Below are 26,703 nucleotides of genomic sequence, written 5' to 3' on the forward strand. Positions count from 1 at the left end.
AAAATAGGGTTACACTATTACCAGGGAGAATTGATGCTATTTGTCCTATTACAGATGATAGGCACTCTATTATGGCTGTCTGTAAAGAAAATAGCTGCAGAAAACATCTTCCCAGAGAGCTTATCTTGGTAGAGATTCATTAAATGGATTAATAAAGCATATCATTTCCTTCTCTTAAAAAAAGTTTTATGAAGTTTCTGTCATCCTTAACTCTAGAATAACAGTATTCTACTCTGAGAGATTTGGTTCTTCTTGAAATGTTGATAGATGTGACAAAAGAAACAGTTCCATGATCAAATAAAGGTAGAAAAATGCTAGGTTCGGCAAAGTTAACAAGTATTTTTAATGCAGGACTTCTCGAGGCCCTAAGCATGTCAATATGCATGTTAATCTCTAAGAAGGATACAGTATTCCCCAAGGGAGTGTGACCGCAGGACACCCACTTCTCAGGGTACTCAAAGGGGGAGTACTGCAGAAAGCTGCGTGGAAATGTCTGGGCAGAAGAATGATCTCACTGGCGATGGACGGCGAAGACGAAGGTGCTTTGGAAATTTGGGGAGATGTTGCCTGACTAGTCTGCCCTGCTTTAGACAGATTTCCCAAAGGCAGCAGAAATGGATGCCTTCCTGCTTCCTAGATTCCATGTGGGTGATTATATCCATTACTGATTACAATCTAAGAAATATAAACATGTATTATTTTAAGATTAATGTGAGAAGTTTTAGCACTAAACCAGTCCTAAGAAATCGCCTATTTTAACCCCTTCATTTCACAGAAGGAGACTGAGCTTCCGAAGATACTAAGAGGCTTGTTTCAAGTCACAAAGTTAGTCAACGGCAGAGCCACACCTGGAATTCGGGACTCATTAATCCCAGTTTATGTTCTTTTCACCAATAGCAATAAAAGGGACGATTAATGATCACTATCATTGATAGCGACGAGGTAAAATAGGACTTCTTCTTGCCCTCCCTCCCCCAGAGAAGTAAATAACGTGAGTAAATTTAGGAAATTAATAAATGGATTTCAGAAAGACTCAAAAAATATATCTTGTATGGTATCTTCGAAGCATCTGAGCATAGTTATAGCATCTCTAAGCATACAAAGCACCATCCATGACACTGGTCTTTTAAAGAGAGAGTCGTGTTTACATGAGTAACAAGAGCATCTTCAATTTCACTACTCTGGTAAGGTTTCTTTTTTTTCTTTTCTGGTAAGGTTTCTTGAGCCATCGATCTTTACGCCTCAGAAAATGAGAAGTTTCTTAGTCAGAGGAAACAAGCCATGCTTTAGGCTTGAAATTATGTGCTTTGTCAGAGCTGATTTCACTGAAATTTGAAGCAGGTCAATGTTAAACTGGATCCGAGATGTTCTATAGCACTTTCTATATACACAATAAAATACAGTGTTAAGAAACGGCTGAAAATTTCCAGTCCTGTGAAAAAAATGAGTTACCTTTCTTAGGAGATGTATTTTTAACCTATTTTTTAAATAAATAAGCAAGTTCTAAACCCCTTAAGAGTATTTCATTGTCTTTAGCATAATTCAGTTCATGGCTAGAGCCAGTCATTTGCCAATTTAATTAATGAGTTAATAATACATGAAAGTTCTTAGATCAGAGTCTGTATGTGCTAAATAATGGCAAGCAAATATTATTCAGTAAGATTTAGTTATAGCAGTGATATTTGGGTACAAAAAATCACTGCCGAGAATGTCAGACTAACTTTTTACTTTAAACTTATACTGCATACCTATCAGGTGAAAGTTGCTTATCACTGGACCATATAAACAAGGACTCCAAGATGAGGCCCTGTGCCCGGTATCTTTCACACTGCCTAAACTCAGAGCCACCGCACTTCAGGGTCTTTCCTTAAGAAGTTTGCTTTCAATCATAAACTGCTTTTCAGTTAAAGCTGAGCTGTAAAATCATCTCAGGAAGGCACATTTAGGGTGTGAGGACACTATGGGGAAAAGCACAAATGAATGCAATTTCAAAAACCACTGAACAAAATCATTAACCTTACTGAGTATACTTGATAGATTCCATTTAAAAATAAATATACTTTTGCCATTGCCATTAAGAAGTAAAGTAGGAGAACTGTGAAATTAGACTTGCCCAGGTCCAAATCCTAACTCTTCCACCATTGGTCACATGACCTCTGGCTAGTTACATGATTATAATGTGTCTCAGTTTTCTCCTCTGTCAACAGGAGAAATGAACACTGACTGCCTAGTGCAGAGCTGTGGTCATCACACAAGATAAGATACGTGAAGCTTGTGTGTACTTAGCACATCGTGTGTACATACTAAGTGCTTATTCGTTGTTATTATTTCCGAAGAGTATCTCACAAGTTAGTGGCACCAACCACTTCTATTTTGTGTGTGTGTGTGTGTGTGTGTGTGTGTGTGTGTGTGTTGGGGGGACATAAGGTACAAAGGGATGATTTTAGAAGATGTGACCTACAGTTTTGTAGTATTCTAATTTTAGGTTATCAGCACCACCACCTTCCCCTCTGGCACAAATTCCCCTGCTATTTTAGGGTCAAGACCACATTTGACCACATTACCTCTTGGGCCAATGTCTCACAGGACATTTTCTAGGGGGGGGTTTAATTCTCCCTATGCTAGCATTTTTAATGGCATAGAGTCAAAGACTTCAAAATTGTTGCTGCAGGTGGGTTTTATCTTGCAGCTCTTCATTCAGAAAGTGCTAATGGTTGCAACGGTTTTAAGAGCTGAAACTCAAAACAAAAATATTTCCTGTGACCTCAGGATCCTTGCCACAGATCTCAGGATTAGTCTGGGGAGCAGATGTGCACAGGGTGGTCAGAGAACACTGGTGGTATCAGTGCAGAATTAAATTTTACTTTCACTATTACTAGGCAGGATCAACTGACATCAAGTACCAAACAAAGCAAAAATGGCCTTAACAAATAAGGCCAGCGCTGCAAAATCAAGGCTTAAGCAGATACATGTACATAATAATGCATTTTTAGCGTAAACTCTTTATGACTAAAGAATCCAGATGGGTTCTAGAGCCTTTAGGTTGATACACGCTATACTGAAAGTCAGAACCAGTACAACAAACTGAAACACTTTAAAATTCATTCTGTCAGCACTGAATACCAGGCTCTGCGCTAAGTGTTGACATAGAGATGAATAAAGATCCAGTGGTAAAGCAAAAAAGTAGAGATAAGTAGCAAGTGCTGGGACAGCACAAGGAAGGGAGAATTGCCCTTGTCTAGAGCCAGCAGAGGCTTTACAGAGAAGGCGGCTTTTGAAACATGCCTTCAAGGAATGACATAACCCAGCCTGCATTCTAGCTAACAACCCTGTAGCTAACAACAAAGAATATAATATAATTACCATCTCCCTAGGCCCACTAGTTGCAGGTATTTTTTTCCCGAGATCCTTAAAAAGTAGGTATCAATGTTCCAATAGATAGATGGGGAACTGGGGTTCAAATTAAGTTCATAGTCCCATAGCTGCTAAGTAGTGGAACCACGATTTGTGCCCCGATTTGTCTGTATCATCATGGCCCTGCACTGCCCAGGAAAACCTTCTTTGCTTGCTACTAGTACATGGTTAACTGGTAACTATGTAGAGTCTAAGTGTGCGAAGTCATTCTAGAAGGCCAGCTACAATGTCAAACTTTGGCCTGCAGAACTGGCTATTCAGTGAAAGGTCAAGATGGTGGCTCCGTATAGATACACAGTGCCCTCTCCTTTCTCTGAACTCCAGTCGTGTTTGGAATTGTTTATTGTGGTTCATGTGCACGCCAGGTTTCCTCTCCCACACCCTGTGAACACCTCATGTTAGAGAATATGCCTTATATTTCTTTAAGACTCTCGGGGTCTAGCATTCTCACAAGTTGGCTGGCTGACTGCTGATTCGCCTGGTGCTTTACTGAGGACTAAGTGTGAATATTGAGTTGAGCTAGATTGACTGAGGTGAAGTGATTAGACTTAAGGTTTTCATGCTATACAATAACATTTAAAAATAGCGACCTAAGCAGTATTACATAGTGGTTTTCAGATGAGTGCCCCTCAGACTTTAGTGTGTATGTGAATCACCTGTCCACACACAGTAGAACTATTCAGTTCATCCTATTAGAAAGCAGGCACAGAGTAGACAAAACTATTGCAATTAAGCAGGTGGAAGGACAGAGTGGGGAGACTCAACTTGTGGGGTCCATATCCCACTCCCAAACCTTGTTGCTGTTCTCAGTCCTATTGCTTTCAGGGCAATGAAGAGTAGTAATAAGAGTACATAACAGCTACCTTTATTGAGTACTTACAATGTGCTTGGCACTGTTCTTGCTGCTTTAAGCATGTTATCTAATTCTCATAGTACCCTATAGCAGTTAGATCGCTGATGATTTTTTTTAAGTGGCAATTACTTCTTTACATTGACACATGAAGAGCAGTATTCCTGGTTCTTCTCAATCCAAAGTCTAGGGCTGAATCTTCCTTGACACTGGGTAGCACAGGAGCATTTCAGGGATGCTTAAGCTTGAGGTCAAGGTTCCAATGGTACAAGAGAGACAGAGGTGTGCTCGGAGAGCACTTGCAGGACAAGGCTCACCACAGGAGGCTTGTGCCCTTAGTGCTTGCTTCCTGGAGTCTTTAAATACATCTTGGTGCTGAACATACCTCACAGAGTACCCGGTGGCTTGCAAGGTACTTGAAATGTTTAGCAAATTTCTAAAGTCAGTCTCTGTCTTTCCCCTAGAAATACTCCAAGAATTTTTCCGCCTGATATCTAGGAGGAAGGCCCCACCCTAGATTTTTGTCTCCATCTAGGTTAATTAAGGCTGCTGTTGGAGCCATCTCCCAAGGGCTAAAAGGATTTAAAGTAGTTTTCTGCAGGTGGAGGAGCAAAAACAGTACTGGAATTGCAAAAGTGTAGGAGTTTTCCAGGTGAACTGAGGTAGGGGAGCAGTTAACGCCCAAGAGAACAACTTCTGCATGCATTTGCATTTTGGCTTGGAAATAGAAATGGGGTAAAAGGAGGTGCCTGCTTTCTTAAGGCTTGCTGGGTAAGAACAAATCAACCAGTGAAAGACGACTGACTACTCATCTATTAATTGCTCTATTCATGTACATCAGTCTTTTCCTGGCTACCAGAACAGAGCAGTTTTTAATTTTTGGTGCTTGTAAAATGGCTGGTATTGCTGAGGCATCCCGGAAGGCTTTATATTACTTAGTAATCTTGTCTGTACGTTTTTCCATATAGATTGTTGCCTGCTTTCAAGAAGGCAGCGTTTGCTTTTGCATCCTGAAATTGGGTAGGGGAGTGTGGAGGAGAAAAGCACGGTTCAGAGCAGTAAGAAAGAACCTCTCCCCCATACTCTTAAACCACAGGTGGTTTTGACATGCACGGTCAACTCCTCTATGCAGAACATGAACTTACAGGCGCGTTCAACATCAGCGTCCTGGGATCTTGCAGCCCAGCTGTCCCTGTCCCGGCGCGTGGGGGTCCTGCGGGAAAGGAGACTGCAGTGTCAAAGGGCTGATGGGCTTCATGGCCCAGGGAAATTAGCTTTTGGCTTCCTCTTTCCGCGTCGACCTCAGTGCGTCCCACGATCACTCCCGCCCTTCTGTTCCTACGCGGGGAGCGAAATAAGGGAGCGGGATTAGGTCTACTGTGACCTGGGTCCTTTCTAGGAGTTCCCAAAAGGGCTATTTTTAGTGGTAGCTGCCCCTCTAACTTACGGGGGGGGGGGGAGGAGGAGCTGCGGTGGCAGAGTGGATGCGCGCACCTGGAAGGCTCCGGAATTCCGCGCCTTGTTAGGACGGGTGCGTGTGTTGGATGGGGGTCAGTCACTATTCCCAGCCGATTCCCAGGGCAGAGCAGCCAGGTGGGCGGGTCGGAGGCCTGAGGGGCCCCGCGGGGCAGCGGCGGAGCGATTCCCCCCACATCCCGAAGAAAGCGCACGGTGCCAGGCGGCCGCCCTCGCCGGCCGGCCGGTGGCGCAGGGTGGTCTCCGCGGCGGAGGAAGCGCGCGGCGCGGCGCCCTGCGTCACAGCGGGGCCGGGACCGCGGGCCGGCGGGCGGCGGCGGCGACCCCGGGCCGGACGCTGGGCGGCGCTGGCTGCCGCGGGCCCGGCTGCGTGCGGGGCGGTGCTGGGGGCGGCACCGTCGCCCGGGGGAGGTGGAGAAGGGAGGGCTGCGGGGCCCGGGCGTTAGCTGCGTCCCGGCTCGGAGCCCGCGAAGAGGACCTGGAGGAAGGCGCCGCGGTGGCCGTGGGCGCAGTGCTCTGGACCCGGCAAGCCATGAACAGCGGCCCCGCGGGCCACCCTGCGGTCGCTGGCCGCCACTGAGCCCGGCCGGGAGACACCTCGCGGCTCCCCAGTACCCTCCGCAGTGGGCACCCTCGCGCGCAGAGGTAAGGGCGGGGACCGCGGAGGGATGGAGAGGGGCGGCCCGCGGAGGACCGTGGGCTCGGTCCGCTGGGTGCACTGGGGCCAGGACTTGCCCGGATTCGCCCCTCCCTGCCTTCTCCCGGCTCTCGGGGAGGCGGCTTGTGGTCGCCTGCCCAGCGTGTGGTCCCTGAGCCCTGCACGGCTGGGGCTCAGAGACCCGCCAACCCTGCTCCACCCATCCCAAGCTTCCGGACGCGGGTCCCCAGCCTGGCGCCAAGCGCAGCGCGGCCGCGGCAGGTTCTGCGGACTTGGGGGATGGGAGTGGGCGGAGAGGAGAAAACGGGGTCGACCCGGGTGGTCGCGGTTCTTTACTACCTTAAAAATCCCGTAGATTTTAGGGCCTGCCCCTTGTGGTCTGTTGACCCCTTGCCACCCCCGAGCCCCTGAAGTTAACACTTAGGGGACAGAGGAATTTGAAGGTCTCTGAAGGGACCGAGAGCGTGGTGCCGCTCCCTTGCAGGACCGGAGGGGAGAGAGGGCAGAGCCGGATCGCGCGGGCCCCAGGAGCCAGGTGTCTAGGCCAGGACCGCTGCTGTCTTGAACCCAAACTCAGGCTCGGTAGTCTTTTCCTTTCCAGTTGGTTCCCAGAAACGAGGTGGTTTAGTGATGGAGTGAACAACTCAGGGATCTTAGGACGTGCTCTGTAGACACCCATTCCTTTCTTTCCTCCCTCGGCCAGTTCTTCCCTCCCCCACCCCACGCCGGCCAATGTACATCAGATTCGTTTCTTCAGAACATAAGACACCTAGCCCACATCCTAGGATGGATATTTCAGTGTCAGGGCCAAACTTCTCTTGGTTTCAAATTCTCTTAAAGCATTTTAAACTCCCAGCAAACCAGTTAGGAAACGTTTTCAAGTCCCCATCTTCCTTAAAGTAAAAAAAAATAAGGGTCAATCAATCTCTGTGGGAGTGCTGGCTGTGGGCAGAGGGAGGCTTGAATGACCCTACTGAACGCAGCCTTTTGGGAGAGGAATAGGTACAGAAAATGGCAGCCCTATTGCAGTCTCTCACTTCTCACAAGAGCCCGGTCATGTAGGAAATGTAGCCTTAAGCACAGGTCGCATTTGGGACTGGTATGTAGCAGTGTCCTAAGGCATGCAGGAGACTTCTTCCTAGACAAGTCACTGACAATGCCATCTACTTGAGAGAGGAGGAAAAGTGCTGGTAACTCTTTGGTGGTCACAACACTGAAAAAGCACCAGAGCCAATCAGCTATAGAGGTGTATACATTCCCTGTGTATTTTAAACGATTTGTGTAAACCCAGAATGAAAGCTGAACTTCACGAAATTTGCTTCAGGTTTATAAACTTTGTGTCGAATATGTAGACGTAGATAACAGATTACAACTATAATCTGTGATTGTTTGCATCGCTTGTGACTTGTTTAAATAGGGAGGAACAAGGCTGCAATCCTGATTTGCTTTACTTTGGAGTCAGTTAACCTAAACAGTCTCTCTAGGTTAGGTTGTTTGTTTTCTTTTGAGGGGAAGAGGGAGAGGAATTGCACGGATGGATATTTTTCATGTTTCATATACGAGACAATGACCATGGATAGGGCCCACTAACTCAGCAGTCATATCACACAGCATGTTTAACAATACCAACACAATTATCAAAGCTTTTGTGAATGGCATTAATTTCTTGTTTCTCAGATTGACTAAGCACTTAATGAAGAGTATTTTTAGAAGGGAGTGCTTTTAGTAAAAAATATATATATATAATTTTCCACTTATATGAAGCTTATCAGTTTATCTTTTGAAAAGAATACAAAGTTAGCAATATTTTAACTTCTAAGTTATCCAGTTTTTATCAAACTGTTGTTACAGTTTGAGTTTTTAATAGTCTGTAGTATTTTTAAGTTATAGTCACCAATAACATTATAATAAAGCCCAAGTTTTTAAAAAATGGGGTAGAAACTTGTGTTTTGCCACACATTGTGCTCACAATTTAACCTGGTGTTACATACAGTCCAGTCCAGCTGCAGGACCAGACACACACTCTTCCAACAGATGTGTAAGGTAGATGATGCCATCCACATCTCACAGAAGGAAGAGGCTCAGAGTTTGTGACTTGCCCAAGACCATTCAGCTAAACTAATGCCTCAGTGAGGCCAGTCCCTTTTTAGTCTCAAAATAGACTTTTGCATTATCCAAAGCTCCCTCTTTTTTTCCCTGCATACATTTTCTGTCAACTTACCATTCAGACTCTCTGAAATAACTCAGGTCAAGGAAGTAAAGTCACCTGTCCAGGGTTTTTCATGTAATTAGATTTTAAATTTGGAATCAGAGCCGTCAGTTTCCTAAACCCTGTCCTTGCCCCTCACCTCTATTAAATGACTGATTAAGATCTTAACCTAATGGATGTTTCACTTCTGCTCATTAGTTGTTCTCATCCACGTGACGATGCTGGCCTCGTGAGCTACATACATCACACTTCCAAAGTCCGGCTGTACCTCCAGCCCTGGATCGCTTAGGAAGGCATATTGCAATCCACTTAATTTATCTTAAAATACAAATCATTCTAGATTGGCATGGGGCAAAGAACATAGCCTCAAGACAGGAAAATGTGGTATCAAATTCTGGCTCTACTGCACAGTGGGAGTGCCAACTAACTCAACTCACATGACTCCGTTTCTCTGAGCCCCAGTTCCCTCATTCGTGATGGGGTTCATAAAGCCCACCTGGTGGGGTGACTGTTTGGATTAAATGTTGTAGTACATAGAAAGGACAGCTCCTATCACCCAGCAGGTGCAGGTGAATGGGACAGATGACTACCGCTGGACCCTAGCTAGTGCTAATTGAAATTTCTGCTGTTTCACTTTCTGTATATTTTACATGCATCTAGTGATTCGTCAGTGTCGTCAGTGATTCACTTTTCGTATGGGTTACACACTGTCTAATCTGGCTGTTAGCATCTTTAACTTCTGAATCACTTCCTTTTTTTGTAGTCCTGATTTACACACATTTAGTTAAATTATGTAGCTTTTCTTTTGTTCCACTGTGTATGTTTTTTAGAACTTTATTAGCCACATTTTTAAAAGATTTTATTTATTTATCTTTAGAGGGGAAGGGAAGGAGAGAGGGAGAGAAATATCAATGTATGGTTGCCTCTCTTGCATCCCCTGCTGGGAATCGGCCTGCAACCCAGGCATGTGGCCTGACTGGGAATCAAACTACAGTACTTTGTTTCGCAGGCCCGTGCTCAATCTACCGAGCTACACCAGCCAGGGCATATTTTTTTCAGTTGGTCGGAAACTGATTTCTCACTCATGAAAGCCACCATGGCAAACCCCAGATCTCCCCACCACATGCCTCACCCTTACCCAAGCCTCAGCCACTGAAACTCTGCATCTCCCTCAAGGCCCAGCCTAACTGCTACATCCTGCCTGAGCTCATGTCCCTGGCGTTTTAAATCTTTTGTTCACTTACAATTCAGACAGCATGTACCCCTAGTGCTTTAAAAAATTTTACTTTTGCTTTTTCAGTTTTTTGCCCAAGTAATATCCTATGAAAAACTCTAAACTCTTTGAGGACAGAAATGTTGTTCTAGTTCTTGACAACCTTTGCTTTGTAACAAGCATAGACTGGTTCTATTTCCTGGATGAAAGATGAGTCGGATATTCTGAGAGAGAGTCTTATAATAATTAGGAAAGACACCAGGTTATTTGTCTCTGTTACATAATTGTTAGTAGCACCTCCCTCTTTATTTTGACACTTATTCATTCCAGTTTTCTCCACCAGTTTAATTGGCATTACATTTACTGGGAGGGATAGTTCTTGAACAAAGCCTTGGCTGTTAGCTACCATGTAAGACAGCACATCTTCACTAATAATGAAACCCTAAGGGGGTGTGATAACTCCCTTCAGTGCAGGTCTATTGAGCACATCAGTGGTATGTGAGTAGTTTGGCATTTTAGATGGGTAACAGTCCAGGTAGATTTTTTTCAATTAGGAATCACATGTACCAGAGGGAAAGGAATACTTACCTTTGAGAAAAGGTCAAGATAATAAATGAAGAGGATTCCTCTTTTGATTGGAAATAAGACTAATCATGGCCCAGCATGTAGGCTACCATGAGAAGGGATCTTCAGGAAAGAATTGGCCCAGAGAAAAGGCCCAGAGAGTCTCACCACAAGTATGAGAGGTGGAAAATATGGAACAGATAAAAGCAATGAAGCACTATAGTACCGTATGACTGAGGCCTGCTAGAGTTCGCTCCTTTCTGGACTATAGAAATAGGGAAGAGACTGTGGGGTCAAGGTGGGCAAGAGAAACTAGTGTGGCCCTGAAGATCTAGGACATTCATGTGCCAGTGCTGGCACAGAGGGCAAGAGGGTAATTTCAGAGCTTTGCCTAAACTACATAGTTTGGCAAAAACATACTGCAAATTTTCTAAGTATTAAAAGGTAGAGGATAACTGAACTCTTTCCTGCTATCAGGCATGAAACAAAAAAAATAACCCTGGCTGTCTGCATAGAAGTATAACAAATTCTGGGAGTGAATTTAGGATCATTTTCTGGTGCTGCATGGGTGTCCTTTTAAAATACGGTTTTGTAGTCTACAGTGTATCTAACTATGAATGGCAGTTGGTAGAGAAATAATAATAATGGTTCAGAAACTGAATAGAGTTCAGAAAAGAAGGGAAAATTGGCAAAATTTAAAAAATCAATTTTAAGCAAAATGCTTTAAAGCTGAGGGAAGTAACTGAAAAGATTTCAAATGACTGAAGTATTTTGAGTCGAAGGAATCCATGAGAACTATATGTTCTTTGAAGAGGCCCTGTAAGGACTGAGAAGAGGCTGTTCCCATGCTGGAGAGGGGTGGGAAGGTGGAGCAAGAGGAAAGTTTGTTTGGCAAAACCCAAAACCTGCCTGAAGGGCTGCAGCTGGAGAGAATCTAATGAAGCTCATGGAAGAGTGTTTCTCAACCTTTCTTTCATTATTACTCTCCTTCCCCAAGTTATATCGTACATACACTTGTATATCTGTTTATGTAATGTGGCCTTTTGGCAAGCTACAAACCATTAGTTAAGACTTTTTTTACCCTGTTCTCAGAACCAGTTTTCAACGGAGGTAAGATGGGCCCCGTATTGAGAACACATGGTGTAGCATGACTCTGTATTATGTCAGAAACTCACAAAAGAACCATATGGAACCAAAAGAAATGAAGAACAGTGTGTGTGTGCACACATGCGTGTATGTATGTATGAATGCATATGATAGATCAATTAAAAATTCTCTGGAATTAGACTGCATTTTATGCCTTATTTAAAAAAAAACAACATACTTTAAGAGTTCCGGCCAAGATGGAAGCATGGGTAGAAACCCTTCACTTCCTTGCACAACCAAAAGGATAACAACCAAGGTAAAATCAATAAATAACAAAAATTGCCAGAAAAATCAAACTTCATGGAACTCCAACAACCAAGGAATTAAAGAAAAAATCAACCAGAACACCCAGACTAATGAGGTGGACCAAGCAGGCTGACTCAAAGAACCTTGGCAGGCGGCTGAGAGGCAGGGCTCGGCAGAGCTGTGGGGCAGGGACCGACTTAAGGGGAAACTGACACTCAGAGCTGACTGTGGGCTACAGTTGGGGTTGCAGTGCTGAGAGATACTTCCAGTCTGACTCATGAGTCTGTTGGAAAGTGCGCTAGAGCCAAGCAGGTGAGCAGCTCTGTTCTCTCTGTCCCCTCCCACACAGGCAGTGCAGCAAAGAGGGTTGCCTTGCCTGGTGAATACCTAAGGCCCCACCCCTTACAACTTATCAGCTGGGCCAAGATCTGGAAATAGGGCCCAAATGAAAGAACTGAGCAAAGCCTCAGAAAGAGAACTAAGTGATGAGAAGATCAACCTATCTGATGAAGAATTTAAAGCCCTGGTAGTCAAAAAGCTCAATCAATTCTTGGTCGAAAAATGAAAGAACAAGTGAAAATTCCCCAAAATGAAATAAAGCAAAATATTCAGGAAACCAAAAGTGACGAGCAGTAAACCAACTCAAAGAAACAATTTGGAACAAAAGGAAGAAATAAACATCCAACCGGATCAAAACCAAGAAACAAGAATCCAAAAAAGTGAAGAAAGGCTGAGGATTCTCTGGGAAAACCTGAAACATTCCCAATATCCAAAATTCACTTATTTGAACAAGTAGTGAAGGAAAATTTCCCCAATCTGGCAAAGGAAATAGACTTCCAGGAAGCCCAGAGAGTCCCAAAGAAGTTGGACCCAAAGAGGAACACACCAAGGCATATCATCATTAAGTTACCCAAGATTAAAGACAAAGAGAAAATCTTAAAAGCAACAAGAGATAAGGAGACAGTTACCTACAAAGGAGTGTCAGCTCCATAAGACTGTCAGCTGATTTCTCAAAAAAAACCTTATAGGCTGGACAGAAGTATTTGAAGTCATGAAAAGCAGGGACCTACATCCAAGATTGCTCTATCCAGCAAAGTTTTCATTTAGAATGGAAGGGCAGATAAAGTGCTTCCCAGATAAGGTCAAGTTAAAGGAGTTCATCATTACCAAGCCCTTATTATATGAAACATTGAAGGGATTTATCTAAGAAAAAGAAGATAAAAAAATATGAACAATAAAATGACAACAAACTCACAACTATCACAAATGAACCTAAATGAAAAGAAAAGCAATGCAAAGGAAAAACTAAGCAAACAACCAGAACAGGAACAAAATCAGAAATGGACATCACACAGAGAGAGTTCAGTGGGGAAGGGGAAGGGAAGAATGGGGGAGGAAAGGTACAGGGAAGAAGCATAATTGGTAGGCATAAAATAGATGGGGAAATATAAAAAATGGTATAAAAAACAGAGGACTCAAAAAACTTGTATGTACACCCATGGACAGGAACTAAGGTGGGGCGAATGCAGGAGGGTTGGAGGGGAAAGGTGGAGAGGGGATAGAGGGGGAAAATTGGGAAAACTGTAATCGCATAATCAATAAAAATACTTTTAAAAATGTACTTTATTCGCCCTTAAACTGAAATGCATCTGTAAAATATATGAGGCTTCTTGTCACAATTGCACCTTGGCAAAATTATTAAAATTCATGAAGTTATCCTCCCAAGCCTCCTCTACCTTCATGCTTTTTTTTCCAGGATGGGAAGCCTTCCCAGACTTTAAATCCTCAACATCCTTTATTTATTTCCGCTATGCTGGGAATACTCTGACATTTGCCATTCATGTGCCTGGTCAAACATATAAGTGAGTTTGTCCTTATTAAAGCATTTGTATTTTACGCCACATATTTATAAATATGAAACACGATGTTTTCCATCAAAGGGAATTTTGACTCATAACAAGTAAATATTTGGGAAGAGTAAGGCTTCTGAAGTCATTCTTAGCTTCTTCCTTTTCCATTCCACGCTTCAGTTCCCTGGGGAGCAGAAGCCTGGGCTTCCGATGGCTCCTCTTGGTCACTGCAAGGGTGGAGGACCTTGGTTTCTTTATACTGTGTTGGCTTCCTTCAGCAGTTGGAGCCCGTTGGTCAGGCTTCCTCCCTTCCCCCCAAAACAATTCATCGTCTTATCCTGCAGGTTTTATCTTAATCGAATTTATCTTTTCCCTTCGTTTTATCTTAACCAAATTGATATTTTTTGTTTGTTTTTCAGCATCTCTTTTCTTTGTTTGAGGGCACAGGCCATATAGGCCGCATCTGCCTTATTCACTTCTGTCTCCACAGCATCTGCACGGTGCTGGGGACATAGCTACTCAAGAAATAGTCCTGGATTAAATATTAAAGATGTATTTTACAGTAACGTTTGTAGCCTATCATCTTGGATCGTATCCATTTCACTTCTATTATTTTAAATTCGGGTAATGAAATTTAATAGTGTAAGTAGAAGTTATCCCTCTTAATAGAGTCATGAAATATGTACACAAAAACATTTCTATATGTGATTGGAAATTAGGAACTAGAAAAGTATTTAGCTAATAACACCTTGTCTTTTAAAAATAAATGTGAGGTTAGCTTCATCAAGAAAACACTGTCTGCCTAATTTGTATTATCTCCCTTGACATTAGCAAGGTCATTATCTTTAATGTTTCTATCAGCAAAGTTAGGAAATACTGGCCTGCACACACAACTTTCTGGTGAACGCACAGTTATGTGGCTCCCTATAGCCGGAAAGTAGTTAAAATCAAGGAGCTAGCAACTGGAGGTATGTCTGGCATTTGGATCTGAGTGTTCAGCATTTCATCTCAGGATCTGGTAGCATAATAGAAAACATGGGTCTGATATTTTCTGTAAGTGGCTCCGTGGTGGATCGAGCAGCGTGGTGTTATAAAATAGAGATAAAGAAAGGGAGTAGTCAAAACTAAGCAATGAAGTTCATTTAAGGAAAACACAGAGGTTGAACCTTGAAGAAAAACAAATAAACCAACCATACAAATATACTAGATTTTTGTTAGCTTTTGTTATGTTTATTTCTGTATTACTAATATATAGGACAATACCTAATATGTAGCAAAGGGTCAGTGGATATTTAACGAGTGAATGCATGAAATGCAAGATAGAGAAAGGCTAGTAACCACATGCCATGAGGGCAAAAGTAAAATTATTCCCAAGGAGATGGTGGTAGATAACTAGTAGACTGAATTGTCTGTTAGAAAAAAAATTGGGGGGGACAAATCATTTATGGGCATATGTTGAATTTTATTTCAGTCTTAACCTAAAAGAGGAAAAGTTTCTTATAGGTCAGTTCCAAAATTCGTGCTTACTAGGGACATGTTATAAGAATAGTGAATAGATAGCATTGTTAGACCAGATGAAAATGTGGGTTTGAGGTCACTAGATTCTTTAACAATTGACAGTTAACTGGGTGGCTCTTCAGCCGGTTTCCATGGATAAGTCTCATCCCCATTCAGCATTAAGCAGGAAGCTGGATGGATGTGCAGGAAGGATGAAAAAAATAGACATAAATATTGGAAAGGAAGAAGTAAAAATATCTCTCATAAACTTTTGATTAGAAATTAGGGTTCCACACCCTAAGGACTGTGAGGAAAGCTGACAGAAAAAAGTGATAGATTCATTTGAAATGTGGTGTTGGAAGGGGGCTCCCCCCTGTACCACCAGGGAGACAAACAAGTGGGTCCCAGAGCAAATTAAGCCTGAAACTTCACCGGAGGCCAGAAGAGCAAAACTGAAGCTCTCCTACTTCAGGCACATTTTAAGAAGGCACAATTCTCTAGGAAAAACAGTAATGCTGGTAACAGTAGAAGGCAGCAGGTAAAGAGGAAGACCAAACATGAGACGGACTGACTCCATAAAAGAAGCCACAGGTGTGAGTCTACAGGAGCCGAGCAAGGGTTCTGAGGACAGGACACGGTGAACACCGCTCACTGACTGAGTCACCAGGACTTGGAGCCAACTCAGTGACACATAATGAACATCCTAAGGAACCTCCAAAGCAATGACTAAAAACAAGTGTCATACTCCTCTTTGATTGATGTGTGGCTATTTAAAATTTACGAACAAAATTTTAGAAGCAAGCATGTTTCAGTTCGCCCTTGTACATCAACGTGAAGATAATTTTACTTATCCTGAGCAGGTACCTAATATTCTAAACACATTAATAATATTTTGCCTGTTACCATTTTTTCTAACTTGACAGCTTTCTCCATATATGTGATTACAATAAATAGAACAGCCTACTGTTGACCTAATTAGGGAATCAGGAGCTAATGAAAAGGTCATATTGGTGGCTGTCTTAGTAACAACTAAAGCAGTTGGTACATAAAAAAATCTCAGAATTTTACTTTCTCTAGAGGTCATGAATCCTTTATTATTCTGTTTTTTGGCTTTTGGTTATTTATAATTTTGAAATATCAAAAGTCAGCACAAAAACAAAGAAGCTAATTGCCCCTTCTGAAAGAACACATTTGGATTGGGTGAGGAAAGAAATAACTTTTGTCATCTGGGTAGGATATAAAGTAAGTAAATAATTTTACAGTCTCATATTCAGAAAAGGTCACCTCAAAAGTAATTTTTCTTTGAGCTGCCAGTTATCCTATTAAGCTACTTTAAAAGTTAATTTATCTTAATAGTTACTTATCATATTAATCACATAAACTAAACAATGGTGGATGACAGTAGTGTTAAACTTTAGTTTTTAAAATAAAATTAATTTCCTAAAGTGTTATAAGACAATGATTATAGTCTTACTATTGAAGTGTTATGAAGAATAAATTATGTTTATGTGTAGAGAGATGATATATAGGCTTAAACTATCATATGATAGTATTTTGCCATAGATTAGTCATAATTACTTAATTTAACTATTAGTCCTAGGCCTTAAAATTAATTATCTTGAATCATAATTTACATTGCCACTTAAAAATAATATTTCACAGTTTATATTAAAAACATACCAGCACACCGTGACAGTGATGGTTTCACATAACTTCAGCAATGCCTGAAATTTACAACCACCATTGAAGAAACAAACCAGTTATAACTAGTTATATATAATTCGGTGTTGTGGCACATATCCACCAAGACTTAAATTTTTAGTGTAAATAATGATCTGACTTATGAGACAAATATAAGGAATTTAGTAACTTCCAATTCATTAGGTATCCTATTAGAAAACACATTAGTCATTCATGAACTAAAGTACATCTTAAGAGCTTTATTGAGATATAATTCATATGCTATAACACTAATGTATTTAAACTATACAATTAAATGCTTTTTAGTATAATTACAGAATTATGTAATCACTACTATAATCTAATTTTGAAACATTTCATTGCCCTAAAAAGAAGCCTGTGCCTATTAGCTGTAACTCCCCCCATACCTTCCAGTTGGCCCAAGCTCAGACAACCACTAACTTATATTCTAAATTTATAGATTTGTCTATCCTGGACATTCATGGAAATGGCATCACACAATATATGATCTTTTGTAACTCATCTCTTTCACTTAGCACATATTCAAGGTTCATACCGTGATCAATACGCTGTTCCTTTTCATTGCCAGATAATATTCCATTGCATGGCTATACCATTTTTCTTTATCCATTCATCATTTGGTGGACACTTAAGTTGTTTTCACTTTGGGGCTATGAGGAATAGTGTCCCCGGTAACATTCAGATACAGGTTTCTATGTGGACATACGTTTTCATTTCTTTTGAATAAATATGTGTAGAAGTGGAATCTCTGGGTCATATGGTATCTTTGTGTTTACCATTTTGATGTAAATGAAGTGTAATTTTTTTCCTCATCTCCCCAACTAGAATAAAGTCAAGGCCAAGACATTTAACAAAATAGTTTAATTTATGCAAGTATTCATCATTACCAGGAATATCAATGGAACATTATATATTATGTAATTCAATCATAGTTTGTAAATCACTATTAAAGCACTACTAAATTACTTTGGATTTAAAGTTCTGGTTAAGAAATACAGATAGGCTGCTTCTGTATCTTGAAGGTTGTAAATAATGCTGCAATGCACACAAGGGATGCTTATGTTCTTTTGAGTTAGTGCTTTGGGTTCCTTCAGATATATTCTCAGAAGTGGGATCACTGAGTCAAAAGGCAGACCCTTTTAAATTTTTTGAGGTATATTCATACTGTTTTCCACAATGGCTGCACATTCTGCATTCCAACCAACAGTGCAAAAGGGATTACTTTCTCCACATCCTCACCAGCACTTGTCATTTGTTGATTTATCGATGACAGCCATTCTGACAGGTGTGAGATGATACCTCATTTGGTTTTAATTTGCATGTCTCTGATGATTAGTGACATTGAGCATCTTTTCATATTGTCTATTGGCCATCCATATATCCTCTTTGGAGAATTGTCAATTCAGGTCCTTTGCCCATTCTTTAGTTGGGTTGTTTTGTTTTTTGTGTGTTGAGTTTTGTAAGTTCTTAATAAATTTTTGAACTTAACACCTCATCAGATGTATCAGTGAATATGTTCTCCCATTCTGTGGGCTATGTCCGTCAGATGAATGGATAAAACAACTGTAGGACAATTACATGACAGAATAGTACTTGGCCATAAAAAAGAAGAAAATTTTATCCTTTGTGATAGTATGGATGGACCTGGAGAACATTATGCTAAGTGAAATAACCCAGTTAGAGAAAGACAAATACCATATGATTCCACTCACATGTGGACTCTAATGACAAACTGAACTAGCAAGGAAAATGGGGACCAACTCATAGACGGAGAGCAGACTGACAGCTAGTGTGGGTGGGGAGCTGAAGGGGCGGAGGCATTGAGCAAGAAGGAAAAGGGGCTCCTGGACATGGGCACCGTGCGGTGGTTGCTGGGGGGAGGGGGTACGAGGGAACTAAATGGCAATGGGAAAAATACAGTAAAGATTACATTTTTAAAAATGTAGAAAAGGCCGATGCAGTGACTAGACAGCTATTTGCATATTTTTCGGTTCCTGAATACCTCACATTCACTCTGAACTTCCCTTTTGTGTATTTCCCCCCTCTTTTTGTTGTGGGGCACTGGGGCGGGAAATATTTTTCATATTCCCTTATTCTAGATATACGTGTTTATTAGCTTCTACCTGGGACATGGGAACTCCATTCACTTAAGACTTTAGTCTTGTCAATTTCCCTCTGGAGAGAAGCAAAGGTGGTTTTAAAAGTAAAACACTTTTCACTGGTTAACATTCTTGCATTGCTCTGGTGCCTGGGATAGTGATGGCGGGACTCTCTTGATAAATTGTATATTTCTATGTGTTTTTGTCTATTTAGAATTATTCTTTTAATTGACCGTTAGACCACGGCCTGGCAGAAATTTCCCCGAACTTTCTCTTCATGTCCTTACAAAATCACCCAGGCACATTTTGCCTTACTTCTTCATTTTAGTGTGAATCTGTTTGTTTAAAGAGGTGTTCTAGCACACAAGGGACTAACCCCTGCGGCCACTTGGCCGTCATTCTTACAGTTTTTATAAACATAAGGGAAGCTGTACGTCTAGTAGGTGCCCCAGGAACTCATCACCACAAAAGCACAACCTTATAAATAATGCCTCACAGATACAGGCAAGTAGAAAACCTCTGAACCAATTCTTTCATACAGTTTTTTTAAATATTTTATTTATTTATTTATAGAGAGAGGGGAAGAGAAGGAGAAAGAGTGGGAGAGAAACATCAATGTGTGGTTGCCTCTCATGTGTCCCCTACTGGGGACCTGGCCTGCAACCCAGGCATGTGCCCGGACTGGGAATCGAACCGGCAACCCTTTGCTTCACAGTCCCGTGCTCAATCCACTGAGCTACACCAGCCAGGGCTCCTTCATACAGTTTTAACTATTATGCAAATATATATACAAACTTACTGCAAACAAAACAGTAACCTGGAGTTTTTGTATACGTTGTCAAAGGATAATTTCCAAAAACTCGATGAATATGTCAAAGGTTTATTCAACTTCTGAAGGAAGGAGCTGTTAGGGTGGCAAAGTGGGATCAAAGAGCATTCAGTAATTACTCGAAAACAGACTGTTGGAATACATTGCGGGGATAGATACAGAAGTAGGCAGTGTCCTTCAGGACAGTAAAAAACATACTGTTTTGGGTTATCTTACTGGGTAAAAGTCTACAAGTCTGGTGTTTAATCAGTGGTAACTAGCAAGTCAAAGGGAGTTATAGTTCCCTAAACTATCCTTGGAGGCGCCAGTAAAAGGTCTTCAGTATTACAGTGAAAGGGTAGTCTGCCCTCCCTCTGCCTCGTTCCAAGTTTTAGATCCTTTTTTTGTTAACAATGCATACTTGCTCATCCTAAACTTTCCTTTTAAGGGCTCTTGTTGTTTCTTAGAAACATAGCAGACATTTAGCCTGTGGAATGTGTCAAATACAAAACATTAGCCATGGGAGTTCTCAAACTTAAGGCCTGGGACAGAAACTTTGGGTTCTGTACTCAACTTCCCTTAGTCAGCATCCCTGTGTCGCTCAGTTGTCAAAATTCCTCTTTAATCTTATTCTGGAAAGGCATTCTGTTTTAACTCCAACCCAAAGTTTATTCCGTTTTGGGGCCCAGCCTGTTCTCCAAGCTCTCAAGTTAGATGGTAAATCATCTTAAGCCAGCAGAACAAGAGTCCTTTCAGATGGTGTTAGACTTTGACATGCACGTGCTCAAATCACTGTAGTCAGCAACAAATCCAAGATCAGAAGAGATACACAAAGGATCTCAGCAGCATAAATGCCATGAAAGTTCCTCGATCCAGAGGCTGCCAACGGCTCTGCTCCTTTTGAAATGACTAACTCTCCACGGGACCTCCAAGAACCACTACAACAAGAATTGGCCAGCTGTGACCCAGGTGCTTTGGGCCTGCAACCTGTTTTTGTGAGATGCACTTGCTGAGATTGGTTCTTAAATTGTTGAAAAATTTAAAATATTTTTAAAAGAATATGCAACATATACCAGATGTGACCTGTAAAATCTAAGTTATTTACTATTTCTGCCTTTATAGAACAAGTTCACTGATCCTACATTTTTTTATTTTAAGATTTTTAATTTATTTTTTAGAGAGAGGGGAAGGGAGGAGGAAAAAGGGAGAGAAATATTGATGTGCGAGAGAGGCAGAGATTGATTGCCTCTTGCTCACCCCAAACTGGGGACCCAGCCAGCAACCCAGATAATGCGCTCTGACTGGGAATCAAACTGGCAACCTTGCAGTTTGCAGGCCCATGCTCAACCCACTGAGTCACACACCACTGATTCTGCAATAAAAATATATATATATTGACAACTTTGTTGCTAGCATGTATCAAAAACTTCTATAAAAAATTTCCTCTAAAATACAAGTTCTCTAGTCAGCTAATTCAAAGATTTGCTCTGGGTAGAAACATTGTATTGGAAAAGAGAGAATGGTTTAAAATGTTAGACTCAACATCAAAAGAAAATAATATTTCATTAAAGGCCATTGAACACTTGGTTGACAGCTAGTCAAATGCATGGGTGGTAACTAATTTCCTAGTGTCTCAGTGTGATTAAAGTTCATGAGAACTGATTACTTAAGCATTGTATCAGGAATACTGTCCCCTTTCTGGGAGGAGGTTGCAGGTTTTACAAACAGATTTGGGATAATTTTCCTTTTATAAGGCACCAGAGAGATTTCTGGTAAAGATGGAGGCGTAGGTAAACACGCTCGCATCTTTGTACAACCACATCCAAACTCCAACTAACTATAGAACATCCATCACTCAGAACTGTCAGAAATCAAGTTGAATGGAAGTTCAAAACTATGGAATTAAAGGAACCACATCCATCCAGGCTGGTAGGAGGAATGGACAAGCAGAACGAGCTGGTCACATATCCATCTGTGGTGGAAGAAAATTTCGGGAGGGATATCTTGGGAGCAAGGAGTCTCACACCAGGCCCTGCAGCCCAGGAATCCAGTGCTAGGAAGATAAGTCCACTAACTCCTGGCTGCAGAAACCAGAGGGATTGAGTCAGTGGAAGAAAATTCTGGAATCCCAATTAGTTCCTCTTAACTCACACACAGCCCTGGCTGGGTAACTCACTTGGTTATAGAGTGTTGTCCCAATATGCCAAGGTTGCAGGTTCAACCCCCAATCAGGGCACATAGAAGAATCAACCCATGGCCCTGGCTGGTGTAGCTCAGTGGATTGAGTGCTGACCTGCAAACCAAATGGTCACCTCTTTGATTCACAGTCAGGGCACATGCCTGGGTTGTGGGCCAAGCCCCCAGTAGGGGGTGCACAAAAGGCAACCACACATGGATATTTCTCTCCCTTTCTCCCTCCCTTCCCCTCTGTCTAAAAATAAATAAAATGTTTTTTATAAGAAGAACCTACACAAGGAATTGCTGAGGTTCACTGTCTCTGAGTCCCAGCGCTGTGGTAGAAGCTTGAAAAGAACCACTGGCATGCAGGGAGGAATGGATCTGTCTGACATAAAGGTGGGAGCTGGGGGCAGCTTTCCCCCAGACAGAAAGACAAGCAGGAACCATTGTCCCTTTTCTGAACCCTCACCCTCACAGGACCACAGAGCCAGCAGACAGGTGCTATATCTGAGACTCCATTGCCTGACTAGCACTGTTTGCCCCACCCTGGAGATCCCCCGAGAATCTGTTCCACCCAACTTATAGGCCCATCCAAGCTGCTAACAGTGGTTTTTCCATATAAATGGCTGGTCTTGGGTCATGCTTCACAATTTCCTAAGTTCTCTCACACAAGTAATAGCCAGCCTCAGTAAGCCCCCAGCACCTATACCTCTTGCTAGGTGGCTTCAGGCCTGGCACTAGCAACAGCCAGTTTGGGATCACAGTTTGGCTTTGCTGGGGATCTCCAAGCCTAGCACAAGTAGCAGCTATCTCCAGATTGCTTTATAGCACATGCAGCATGGCCCCAGGCAAAATGCAGGTGGGAGCTGACAGCTGACCTTGGCCTGCACCGCCTGGGAAACCCCAGAGTCTGTACACCCAGTGGACAGCTACAGACCACAGTGGAGGACCACCACCCTGCTTGAGTACATCAGGTCCTCCACAGAGGACAGAGGTTGGTGGTCAGTGGTCACAGCCAGGCCTTGCAGCTGACTGGCCTTGGTATATCTCCCCATTAACCTGCCAACAGCAACCAAGGTTCAACTACAAGAGCAGGGTGTACATGAAAGGCACTCCTTGAGTGCCCAGCTTGGGTGATAGGGGAGGCTGTGCCACTAGACCTTACAGGACACCTACTACATTAGGCCATGCTACCAAGACATGGAGTCATAGCAGCTCTACTGAATACATAGAAACAAACACAGGGAGGCTGCCAAAACAAGGAGAAAAAGAAGCATGGTCCAAATAAAAGAACAGAATAGAACTCTAGAAAAATAACTAAACAAAATGGAGACAAGCAGTCTATCAGATGCAAAGTTCAAAACACTGGTTATAAGGAGTGTCAAGGAACTTGGCAAGGACCTCACCAGTATAAAAAAAGATACAGTTAGAAATGAAGGATACGCTAATTGAAATAAAGGAAATTGTACAGGGAAACAACAGTAGAGTGGATGAAGCCAAGAATCAAATCAATGATTTGGAACATAAGGAAGCAAAAAAAACAACCAATCAGAACAACAAGATAAAAAAGAATCTAAAAAACTGAGGATAGTGCAAGCAGCTTCTGGGACAACTTTAAGCATTCCAACATTTGCATCATAAGGGTGCCAGGAGAAGAGAAAGAGCAAGAAATTGGAAATCTATTTGAAAAAATAATGAAAGAAAACTTCCCTAATTTGGTGAAGGAAATAGACATGCAAGTCCAGGAAGCTCAGAGAGTCCCAAACAAGGTGGATGCAAAGAGGCCCACTGCAAGACATATCATAATTAAAATGCCAACGGTTAAAGATACAGAGAAAATCTTAAAAGCAGCAAGAGAAAAGCAGTTACCTACAGGAGAATTCCCATATGACTGTCAGCTGATTTCCCAAAAGAAACTAGAAGGAATTGGCCAGAAATATTCAAAGTCATGAAAAGCAGGGATCTACAACCAAGACTACTCTACTCAATCACAATATCATTTAGAATCAAAGGACAAATAAATGGCTTCCCAGACAAGAAAAAACTAAAGGAGTTCATCATCACAAAGTCATTATTATATGAAGTGTTAAGAGACTTGTTTAAAAAAAAGATCAGAAGTGTGAGCAGTAAAATGACAAAAAAAATACATATCTATCAACAATTGAATCTAACAAACACACTAAGCAAACAAGAAGAACAGACAGAATCATGGATACAGAGAGTATTTTGATGATTCAAATGGGAGGGGGTATGGGGTCATGGGTGAAGTGAGGTGTTTAGGAAGTACAAATTGGTAATTCCATAATAGCAATGGGGATGTAAAGTAGAGTATGGGAAATGGAGTAACCAAAGAACTTACACACATGACCCATGGACATGAACAGTGGTATAGGGATTGCCTGAGGGAGTTGGGTGAAGGGGTACAAAGAGAATAATAGGGACAGCAGTAATAGCGTAATCAATAAAGTATAAATAAAAACAAAAAAATGAACCCTGGCTGGTGTAGCTCAGTGGATTGAGCACCGGACTGTGAAGCAAAAGGGTGTCAGTTCGATTCCCAGTCAGGGCGCGTACCTGGTTTGAGGGCCAGGTCCTTGGTGGTGGGTGAGAGGCAACCACGTGTTAAGGTTTCTCTCCCTCTCTTTCTCCCTCCTTTCCCCTCTGTCTAAAAATAAATAAAATCTTTAAAATAAATAAATAAAATGAAAGCATATACTGGAATGTGGTAGAGGAAAAGCAGACTAGGGATTTTTCGATGCTTAATGTTTATAGTAATATAAGGTTACATAAAGTAGGAAGATGAAAAACTTGGGAGATCGGGGACCATCACAAAGAGGATCGGAGCACTGAAAAACTGAATCTGTGTGGGTCAAATGAAAAGAATCGGCATGTTTCAGCTAAGATGAGGACGAGGAGAAATTTGATAATTACTTCCAGGTCTATGAAGGCATCTTCATAGGCATCCAACTGAATGTGAAGTGATTGTACATCTCTTCTGAATAGAAAGATGTAAGGATTTAAATCCTACAGTGTAAGGATTCAAAAAGAGAAATTTTCTGACATCAAGTACAGCCTTAACACAAATTTTCATAGAGACTGGGAAATTTTATTTATTTTTTGATGGTAAATATTATATTGTGTATTTTAAGTATATTAATTATGCTATTACAGTTTTCCCAATTTTTTCCTTTTATCTCCCCTCTACCCTGTACCCCCCAACCCTCCAGCATCCCTTCACCCCCTTGGTTCATGCCCATGGGTTGTACAGATAAGATTTTTTTAAAATTCTGTTTCCTCTACCATTTTTTTATCTCTCCCCATCTATTTTATGTCTACCAGTTATGCTTCTTCTTCCCTGTACCTTTTCCTTCCTACTCCCCCCTATTCCTCCCTTCCCCCTCCCCACTGAAATCCCTCCATGTGATGTCCATTTCTCTGAATCTGTTCCTGTTCCAGTTGTTTGCTTGGTTTTTGTTTTTGTTGTTTTTCTTTTCTTTTAGGTTCATTTGTTGATAGTTATGAGTTTGTTGTCATTTTACTGTTCATATTTTTTATCTTCTTTTTCTTAGATAAGTTCCTTTAACATTTCGTATAATAAGGGCTTCGTGATGAAGAACTCCTTTAACCTTATCTGGGAAGCACTTTATCTGCCCTTCCATTCTAAATGATAGCTTTGCTAATAGAATAATCTTGAATGTAGGTCCTTGCCTTTCATGACTTCAAATACTTCTTTCCAGCCCTTTTTTGCCTGTAAAGTCTGTTTTGAGAAATCAGCTGACAGTCTTATGGGCACTCCTTTGTAGATAACTGTCTCCTTTTTTCTTGCTGCTTTTAGGATTCTCTCTTGATCTTTAATCTTGGGTAACCTAATGGTTATTATGTGCCTTGGTGTGTTCCTCTTTGGGTCCTTCTTTGGGACTCTCTGGGCTTCCTGGACTTCCTGGAAGTCTATGTCCTTTGCCAGATTGGGGAAATTTTCCTTCACTATTTGTTCAAATAAGTGAATTTTGGATATTGGAATGTTTCAGGTTGCCCCAGAGATTCCTAAGTCTCTACTTTTTTGGATTCTTGTTTCTTCGTTCTGTTCCAGTTGGATGTTTACTTTTTCCTTTTGTTCCAAATTGTTGCTTTGAGTCCTGGTTTTTTTCCTGTCACTGTTGATTCCCTGAATATTTTGCTTTATTTCATTTTGGGTATTTTTTATTTGTTCTTTCATTTTTCGACCAAGATCAATGAGTTCTGTGAGCATTTTGACTATCAGGGCTTTAAATTCTCCATCAGATAGGTTGGCTATCTTCTCATTGCTTAGTTCCCTTTCTGAAGTTTTGCTCTGTTCTTTCACTTGGGCCATATTTCTTTGTCTCGGTGCACCTGGTAAGTTGTAGGGAGGCGGGGCCCTAGGTGTTCACCTGGGTGGGGCAGCCCTCTGCTGTGCTGCACTGCCTGTGGGGGAGGGGCCAGAGAGGGAACAGTGCAGCTCCCCTGCTTGTCACTAGCCCACTTTCCAAGGAACTCTCCTGTGAGACTGGGAGTTTCTCCCACCACAGCAACCGTCATAGTCTACAGTGAGCTCTGAGTCACGGTTTCTCTTCGGCTAGCCCCACCCACAAGGCTGGGAGATTTTAAAACTAGAATAGAGTTGGTGCTGTCTGCCATGGGTTGAGTATGAGCTTGCCTGAGGTTTAGCCAGTTAACCTCTTGAGATCAGCCACGTGTTTTTCAGTTCAAGATATAGGGGGTACAAAGCACCACCAGATCTGCTGTCCTGTGAGA

The 26,703-nt window shown here is 41.8% G+C and overlaps 1 protein-coding gene and 1 long non-coding RNA gene across 3 annotated transcripts in view; one reads left to right on the top strand and one right to left on the bottom strand.

The window, feature by feature from the left end:
* Positions 1 to 4,257: 4,257 nt before the first annotated feature.
* On the bottom strand, positions 4,258 to 6,034 carry LOC128625859 (uncharacterized). 2 transcript variants are annotated; one of them, XR_008389698.1, is made up of 2 exons: positions 5,759 to 6,034; positions 4,258 to 5,602 (listed from the first exon to the last, which is right to left on the bottom strand). It is a non-coding gene; the product is annotated as an uncharacterized LOC128625859 (long non-coding RNA). The 2 variants fall into 2 exon arrangements; XR_008389697.1 differs by having other exon boundaries at positions 5,712 to 6,034.
* A 139-nt stretch (positions 6,035 to 6,173) lies between these two features.
* Positions 6,174 to 26,703, top strand: part of LRRC8C (leucine rich repeat containing 8 VRAC subunit C) — a 90,345-nt gene continuing 69,815 nt past the window's right edge. Inside the window, exon 1 of the mRNA XM_037154407.2 lies at positions 6,174 to 6,385. The gene's annotated coding sequence lies outside the window, so the exon portion shown is untranslated. The remainder of the gene's footprint in view (positions 6,386 to 26,703) is intronic.

The sequence above is a fragment of the Artibeus jamaicensis genome, unplaced genomic scaffold, assembly GCF_021234435.1.
Source record: "Artibeus jamaicensis isolate MK-2021 breed Jamaican fruit bat unplaced genomic scaffold, CSHL_Jam_final scaffold_1019, whole genome shotgun sequence".
NCBI classification, from domain to species: Eukaryota; Metazoa; Chordata; class Mammalia; order Chiroptera; family Phyllostomidae; genus Artibeus; species Artibeus jamaicensis.